Source organism: Coenobita brevimanus, chromosome 6, assembly GCF_032717465.1.
Source record: "Coenobita brevimanus isolate Jiangsu-jjx chromosome 6, ASM3271746v2, whole genome shotgun sequence".
NCBI lineage: Eukaryota > Metazoa > Arthropoda > Malacostraca > Decapoda > Coenobitidae > Coenobita > Coenobita brevimanus.
The window spans coordinates 10,462,687-10,472,448 of record NC_136959.1 but is presented as its reverse complement, the minus strand read 5'-3'; the positions used below and the strand labels follow the sequence as shown (position 1 = coordinate 10,472,448).

General features: G+C 39.1%; 1 non-coding gene across 1 annotated transcript; it reads left to right on the top strand.

Moving 5' to 3' along the window:
- Positions 1-4,601: 4,601 nt before the first annotated feature.
- LOC145403294 (5S ribosomal RNA) lies at positions 4,602-4,720 on the top strand. Its single transcript, XR_013897969.1, has one exon. It is a non-coding gene; the product is annotated as a 5S ribosomal RNA (ribosomal RNA).
- Positions 4,721-9,762: the final 5,042 nt, after the last annotated feature.

Genomic DNA, 9,762 nt, shown 5'->3' with positions numbered 1-9,762 from the left:
CCAGCACATGTTCCACCACACGTGTGGACGCGCCCCAAGTACCTCAAGCTCTCAAACAACTTATAATTTTGTATTTCAACAATGCCATTAAAGGCAAGAAGCTTAGGTGTAACATTACATTTAATGATATACTTCTTACAAATCTCAACAAGACGACTGTTGTTGAACCCAGAAAGATTATCAGTAACTGTGATTGATAGCGTTGTAAATAGACAGATAACATGATCAATAAAGGCAGTCTAGTCTTGCAGAGCCACGAGAACACAATAACATGAGAACTGATCAACAATAACAACAAGTAGTCTGAACAAGACTCCGTAAAAGGTAACTAAAGATCATTTAAAACGATTTCCCATGGACGTGATGGAACTTTAATGTATTGTATTATGCAATACATACATTAGATATATTATAAATTCTATACATTAAATGTATATGCTTAGCCAGGTTAGTGTGGAAGGAGTTGAGAGATGACAGACACACAAAGAAACTCAGTTTGTAAAATATCTCCAACGACATCTTGATCATAGGTATGTCCAACACCCTTGGTGTCTAGTTTCTTTCACACTGTTTCTGAGTCGGGAGAGACCAGGGTTTGTTCACATACAGCACGTGTCAGGCATATTACACTGAGTTTGCAGATACTCTGATCTGTACACAACTTGAACTGTCTCAGCAACAACACTGCACATTCGCAACAGGAAGTCTCTCAGCAACTGTATCATACAATGGCTCTAAACCACGCATACACATCATCATACATATTAAAATCAGACACTCATACACATTACATGTTTGCTTATGTGGTTACCCACCAACGTAAAAAACGGTTCCCTAGGCTGTAGGAAATAATATGGCTTACCACTCACTTTGAGTCACCTGAAGTATCAATCTCTACCTCCAGTGGGTGGATGGTAGGGACCTTCACCTACTGCAACCTATATCAGTAATAAGAGGGAGGCACATTCTTTATAGCAAAAACGAAAAAAAGAGGCACGAAGAAAGGAAAACCTTCCTCCATCATTTTCCTTACCCTCCCACCATCATTCAACAAAAAATACTACCGTCCTGCCGTCCAGAAATTGATAGACGAGAAAAAAAAAATAAATAAAATAACGTGTAAGTGTAGGAATCAAAAGGAAAATAGTAAATCCAGACCTTTCACCTCCTCTCTCTAACGCTGCCCAGTTCCTGTAAAAATAAGGGAGAGAACAGATATCTGTAGGGACATGCGGGCGACCTGGCAGCTCCTCCGTGAAATTGGAATTTCTTTTCTTGGTATCAGTTTATACCCGTGAAATGTGACCCTCCGTGGCCAACCCACCGACAAGCTTTCACGAAGACTGGTAGATGACCTCACCACATCACATAGGCTACACCAGCCAAAGCGTGAAGCCTATAACTCATTTTTTATTTGTTTTGTTTTTATCGAGGCGAAGATGCACTTAATAGGTTCGTGATTACTGTTTGAATGCAACATTACTGTATAATCTCTTTACTCGTTAGCATTATTAATTGGCAACATATATTCTGAGGGGGAAATTTTGGTTAGTAAATGTTATTCGGATATGTTGCATTCAGCCAATCATCACCAACTTGTCAAGTGCATCTTCTCCTCAATAAACAAAACTGAGTATAGTTTTGTATTCATAATAAACAAGTTGTAATATAGTGGGTGGAGGCTAGAAGCTCTAGAAAACACAGAATGGCTAATCTGGTCGTCAACCTAGCTGATGTTATCAAACATACAACAAAACTAAACCAATAAACTGCAAATGGGCTCATTTTCAAAAAAAAAAAAAAAAAAAAATCCAATAGTAAGTCTTCAAAAAATCATTATTCGTACTCACAGTCACATCCCCACAACCCACACTCACAACAATACAATCCCTGCGCCCATTCTCTAACAACCTTTGCAACCACACCAACCTCTACATAACTCACACACTTACACCCAACCCTACACAACTCCCACAGTCACACTCACCTCTAAACAACTCTTGTACTCATGACCACTCACTCCGTTTACCAATACCACCTCTACCCTCACATCTCCACAACCTTCACAACCACACCTGCACAACACACACTTACCACTGCACCATCAGAAGACTCTCTTACCACCACACCAACACGCCACACTCTTACCACCACACCAACACGCCACACACTTCCCACCACACCCACACACCACACACTTAACACCACACTTCCCACCATACTCCCACAAGACACACCATCACACTCCCGCAACAGACAAAACAACACCCGCACAACACACACCTACCACCACACCTACACAACACACACTTACCATCACACCTCCACAACACACACTTACCACCACACCTTCACAATACACACTTACCACCACACTTCCAGAATACATACTTACCACCACACCTTCACACCACACACTTACCACCACACCAACAACGCTCGCACATAAACCTTAAACCCACACGTCCCACCCAGGGAAGACGCACACATTTAAAGCAGATTTATTCCCACAAAATGCGTTCCTGATGACCCACCCCTCCCACTGTCATCTGACAATATGACCCACACCTCCCACTGTCATCTGACAATATGACCCACCCCTCCCACTGTCATCTGACAATATGACCCACACCTCCCACTGTCATCTGACAATATGACCCACCCCTCCCACTGTCATCTGACAATATGACCCACACCTCCCACTGTCATCTGACAATATGACCCACACCTCCCACTGTCATCTGACAATATGACCCACACCTCCCACTGTCATCTGACAATATGACCCACACCTCCCACTGTCATCTGACAATATGACCCACCCCTCCCACTGTCATCTGACAATATGACCCACCCCTCCCACTGTCATCTGACAGTACTTCTGGCTTGAATCACTCGTACACTTTCGTTGGCTGGAAGATCTCCTCCTTTATTTTTAATGCTTTTGTTAGCCTCAGTTCGGGTATTATCCAATTCCTACCAGACTTTCCGGACAAAGTATTGGTGATTTGCTTCTTCCATCATGTAACAAAAATTTTTCCCTTTCTTATCATGATCAATCCTCTTCCCTTGCAATACTCCATTTACTGCTGTTCTCCATCCACAGTCCTCTTATCCACTTCTTAATATGTTTTGATTTATCCTGGCTAGTTTTTTTTTTTTTTTTTTTTTTTTTTATCATCCACAATCATGCTGGACTGTTTGCAGCCATTCATACCACCTCAACAAATTTTGCCGAATATACTTATCTTTATCATGACTCAGGTGCTATCAATAATTTCATCTCAATCAACAGCTTCTTGCATGCTTCTCGGTTCTGTCCCTTCAAGTGATTCGCAGTCCACCGTCCTCTCTCTCTCTCTCTCTCTCTCTCTCTTACACACACACACACACACACACACACACACACACACACACACACAGCTCGTTCCTCGCCCCTCTGACAACTAGGGTGCCATCAAGGAGAAGAGGGGCCAGATGGGAGGTGAATTAAAGCCCATTGCCTCGTACGGGTCTACAGTATATGAAGGAGTCATTTGTGGCTGCCTGGGGGAAGGTTACAGCTGCGGTAGAAACGGGGTTGGGGATGGTAAGTAATGAAGGAGGGTGGCAGAGAAAACGTGAAGGAGTACAGATGAAACGAGAAAGGTGAGATAGAAGTGAAGGGGTTTTAGTGAAAAGAGTTCGCGCTCGAGAGAGAGAAAATTGTGAGGTTGAGAGAGGTAGAAGGGTGAAAGAAGGTAGAGGGGAATGGGTGACTAAGACTTCTGTAGGAAACGGGTTCGGGAGAGAGGTATGTAGGAGAGGGATGTTAAGGAGAGTAAAATGAAGAAAATATTTTGAATATAACCATGCAATAGAGTACTCGTATTAAAGCAGGTTTGTAGAAGAATGGGAACATTTGCTGTTCTTGCGCTTGTTCTCCAATTCCGTTCTTTGGAGATATTCTTAAAATTAGCATCACTGAACTTCAGCACGATAACTTTGGTGTAATTTTGATATTAATCTTATGAATATTTATCCATGATATAGAGAGTCATGTAACCAAAATTTTTATTGACTCTACTTGTTTGTTTGTGTCGTGAATGACGGTATTATCATCATAAATACCGGTATTTATGTGAACTGGCTGACAGGTGAAAGAGAGAGAGAGAGAGAGAGAGAGAGAGAGAGAGAGAGAGAGAGAAGAAAGATGAAGACATGAGTAAAACACGTGTTGAAATGATGTCAAATGGAATATAGATAAGCTGGCAGCTAATCATCAGTAACCACGGATTGCATCTGTCTTGATCCTGTCTTCCTCAGTTCTTCTGTGGACTGTTGTTGGACAGGCATATGTAGAAGACAGATATGTAGTTTAAAGACTGATATCAAACCATAAGTTTTGCATCAATATTACACGTCCTTACGTGAATATGTAAGTACAAATAAGATTGCTTGCCTGGACAAAAGCGCTCAGGCCAACAGAAAATCCATTTTGAAAGACGACTTTATCATTAAAGAATTAAAGATGTGACTTTGTAGAGCTCAAGAGATAACTTCTGGACGACTCTTGCCATGAGAGAGAGAGAGAAAATAAAAGTTTTCTGAAATATGCACATTTAAACGGCCATACCACGTTGAGTACACCGCTTCCCCTCCGATCAGCGAAGTTAAGCAACGTTGGGTCTGGTTAGTACTTGGATGGGTGACCGCCTGGGAACACCAGATGCTGTTGGCATCCCTACGTGTCAAGTGGGGTTGGTGGAGGATTAGTGCCCTTCCCTGTAAAACAATTAACTCTAAGCCATTGGCCACCCCGTCTGGGATACATGGCGTCTGGCAATGAATGAATGAAAGGGGAACGAGGCAAAAAGCGACATGTGGTAGCTAAGACCAGAATACTCTGTAAAGGAGAAAGAGTTGGCAACCAAGAGACAGACGAGTCTAGGATGAAGGTGTGTCAGGGAAGGTACCATATACCACACATGTTAAGTCTTGGGTGTAGCAAAAAGGAACAGAATCAAACAAAACCGAGCAAAACTGAACAAAGTGGAACAGCGTCCCATCCTTGATCGCTCTTGAATAAACTGATATAATGTCATCACCAGCAGCGGCCAATCACCAGTCCAGAAGCAGACAGGGTAAAATACGGTACTAAGATGGCGTGACTTGAGATACATGGTAACACAATCATGACATTGCAATAAGAGAAGATGAATGGAAAATGAATGGTTTTATTTAACCGCAGAGTTACTGCACATCAAAATGAATAACGTTATATGTTTCAGATCGATACCACTCGTTCTACAGATGTGAGTTGATATTACATATGCTATTTTAAGAATAAATAATGCTTAACACATTTTACTGGTACATAAACGACAATTACACTCTTATGGTTATTCTGCTGTATCGCAAGTTTAATAAGTTAGGGTCTTAAAGGCCTCTACTATTGCTGTAATATGTAGGCTACAGGTCTTCTGGTTACCAAATCTCGTGAATATGACAATGTTCAAGCTCTTGATATATGTCAATGGATAGATTCACTTTGATATATTTTTGTAATGCAATATGACTACTTCGTCTTGGTGGATTGTTTAGGAAGTAGGCTTTAATGAAATCTCTAGGGAACTCGTGAAATGAGTTAGGCTGCAGTTAGGTTAGGCTGGGATAATCTAGATTTTTTTTTAGGTTACGCTAGGCTAGGTTAGTTAGGTTAATTTGATTAATGCTAAGTTATGTTAAACGTTCATCTAAATTAACCTAACCTAACCTAACCTAACCTAGATTAGCTCAGCCTAATCTAACCACAACCTACATTAACCTAACCTTACTTAATCCATCCTAACAAACTCATTTATCTAATTCCCAAGGGATTTCATGAAATCTCTGGTTACACAAATTCCCTTTAACATACGGTTGCAATTATATATATATATATATATATATATATATATATATATATATATATATATATATATATATATATATATATATATATATATATATATATAACCACAACCTACATTAACCTAACCTTACTTAATCCATCCTAACAAACTCATTTCTCTAAATCCCAAGGGATTTCATGAAATCTCTGGTTTCACAAATTCCCTTTAACATCCGGTTGCAATTATATATATATATATATATATATATATATATATATATATATATATATATATATATATATATATATATATATATAAAATTATTGCATTATTGTGTCATGGCTATAATCATTGTGTAATGTTTAATCATAAACGCTAGTATAATGCTGTAATACTCATATAGTAATACTTTGATATTACTAACTTCCTGCTAATACTATGCCACTATACAACTATAACATAATTATATGATAAAATCATGTCATAATTCACAGTTATATTTAAGAAATTAATGGTATTGCTGAGTGTTTTCTGGAATAATATTATCACATTTGTACAACCCAAAGCAACTATTGTTAGTCAGTTTAATAAATGAGTGTGTACTGTATGTGCTTGTGTGTGTGTGTGTGTGTGTGTGTGTGTGTGTTATAAGAGCATTTGGATGGGAACGGGACTGAAACGGAATGGCAGTAAGTCCCTTCCTAGTTCAACAGTGATATGCAGCTGTTGTCATACTCACACACTTCCTACTGCTGTCACACACACCTTCCCTGCACTTTTATCACACTTGTCTACCTTCTCTCGCAGCTTTCTTTCCCACTTGCTCTTCCTCCTGCCTCAGACATCTGCCTCCCACTTGCCTCACCCAGTTTGCCCACCTACCTCACTCCCTGTTTTGCCTGTTTTGTCTCTCTTCAGTATTAATATACGAGTATGAATCTCCCCACCGCCTCGTTAGTCTGGCTGAATCAGTGTTTGTGAAGTGTAATTAATTGTACCTGGGTAATTGGCCGGGCTGACGGCTGTGCTGGCGGCGAGTGTGTGAGTGGTGTGGTGCTATATGGTGTGGTGTAGTGTGATGATGAAGCATTTGACTGTGGCGTGACTTCAGTGGTGCTGAGTGTACTGCGTAAGTGGCATTTATATATAGCGGAACATTGGTCAGGCTCGTTTATGCAGTTTGTAAAGATTGTTGTGACAATGTATGTCGTGGGATAAATGTTGTGGTGTATGGGGATATTCGCGGTTTGGAATGGTGTGTTGTTTCCTGGTGTGTGATGACATGTTTTAGTTTAAATATGTGTTCTAGAGTGTGGATAAGGTGAGGAATGTGAGGACACTACATCAGTGTGGTGTGATGTAAGTGTATAAGAGTGTATGAGTGTTTTGTAATGTAAGTGTATGAGAGTATGTGAGTGTGGTGTGATGTAAGTTCTTACCTAATTGTCTCTTTACAGGAATGAGTCAAGCTCGTACTGTCCCGTGTCTTAAACCATATTTATCTTACATATCCTTAAAATTGTGAATTGTTTTGGCACACTATTTCATTCGGTAGTGCATTCCACTGATCAATTGCTCTATTTGGGAAACAAATTTCCTTACGTCTTTATCACCTCTCTTATGCATTTTTTTGCTGTGTCCTCTTGCTGATGCTTCCCCATAGGTTAAGTAATCATTTATGTCTATTTTCTCCTTCCCTGATATGCATTTATATAGCATAATCATGTCACCTCTTTTCCTTCCCTCCTGTAGTGTTGGTAGATTCAGTTTATTTAGTCTTTCTTCTTAGCTTAGATCCCTTAAGCTTGGTACCCATCTTGTAGCGGCCCTTTGAACTTTTTCAGTCTTGTCTATGTGTTTTTTGAGATGAGGACTCCAGACTACTGATGCATACTCCAGGGTTGGTCTGATGAATAATGTTATTATCTTTCTTAGCATGTCTTCATTTATGTATGTGAATGCTATTCTCATATTTGCAAGCAGTGTATACATGTTTCGTACCTTCTCACTCATGTGGTCAGCCGGAGATAGTCTGCTATCGATAATCACACCTAGGTCCTTCTCTCTTTCTGATGTGTGTAGGGTTTTATTTCCTAACGTATAATACCAATCAGGTGTTTTTCCACTTTTACCAAACTTGATTACATGACACTTGTCCACATTGAAATCCATTTGCCATGTATTACTCCATTCATGAAGTTTATTTAATTCTTCTTGTAGCTCTTTACAAGAGTGTATGTTAGTAATTCTCCTTTGTATTTTTGCATCATCTGCAAACATATTTAAATAGTTTTCATTTCCAGTGTTATTGTCTATATCATTTATATACACTAAAAACATGATTGGTGCCAGCACTGAGCCCTGTGATACTCCACTAGTCACTTCTTTCCATGATGAGTAATTTCCCCTTAGTACTGTTCTCATTTCTATTCTTATGAGAAAATCTTGCATCCAACAATACAGTTTGCCTCGAATTCCTCCTTGATGGTACAGTTTCCATAAAAGTCTTTGGTGTGGTACTGTGTCAAATGGTTTCTTGAAATCTAAATAGATACTGTCCACCCATCCTTCTCTTTCCTGTAATGTGTCTGTTATTCTGTCATAGTACCTCAACAGATTAGTAACACATGATTTTTCTTTTCTGAAACCAAACTGTCTTTCTGTTATCATATTGTGTTCTTCTAGATGATTTACCCAAGCTTTTCTTATAAGCTTTTCTAATACCTTGCTTACAACACTGGTAAGTGATACTGGTCGGTAGTTGAGTGGATTTTGTCTATTCCCTTTCTTGAATAAGAAAACAATGTTTGCTTTCTTCCAAATATCAGGTAGTTTACCTTGACTCAAGGATTTCTTGAAAATTAAAAATTAACTCCTTTGCACATTCACGTAGTACCCAACATGAAATTTCATCAGGACCATTTGCTTTTCCTTTGTCTAATTTACTTAGCTCCTCCTGTATTGCTTTTTCTGATATTTTTATATCTGGTAGTATGTGTGGGCATGCATGTTCCACATAATCCCTCTCAAAAGTGTTTTCCTCTGTAAAAACTGATGGGAATTTCTTGTTTAGTGCTTCACAAATATCCTTCTCTTGTGTATAGGTGATTCCCTCGTCCGTAATGGATTGTATTTTATCTTTTACTTTGGTTTTGCTTCTGATGTAGCTGTAAAATAGCTTCGGTTGATCACTGCTTTTATTTATGATATCCTCCTCAAACTGTTTTTGGGCTTCCCTCCTTATTCTTGTATAATCGTTTCTTGCCTGTTTGTAATTATTATATGCCCTTTCACTATTGTGTCTTCTGTATCTATTCCACAACAAATCTTTTTTTTCTTTTGATTTTTTACATTCTGTATTGAACCATTTCTTTATTTTCTTTTCTGCTTCTTTGTGCTTTGGGATGTACTTCTGGACTCCTGTTTCATAAGGTTCACAGAATTTTTTATATATAGCATTTAAATCTTGTCCTCTAAGCTCCTTTCCCCAATCAGTTTCTAAGAAATACTTCTTTAGGTCATGATGGTTTCCCTTTTTATAGTTTAGGCTCTTTTTGTAACTTTCATTGCTGTTAACTATGTCATATGCTATCGTGAAGTTGCAGTTTAGTACTGCATGGTAGCTTTTCCCGAATGGAGGGTGGTATATTAAATAAATGTATAAGAGTGTGTGAGTGTGATGTAATGTAAGTGTATAAGAGTGTGTGAGTGTGGTATGATGTAAGTGTATAAGAGTGTGTGAATGTGGTGTGATGTAAGTGTATAAGAGTGTGTAAGTGTGGTGTGATGTAAGTGTTTAAGAGTGTGTGAGTGTCATGGTAGTTTCCCTTTGGTGTGGCTATCATATCCCGCCACGGAAACCACCTTGTCATGGTGGGAGGGCTTGCGA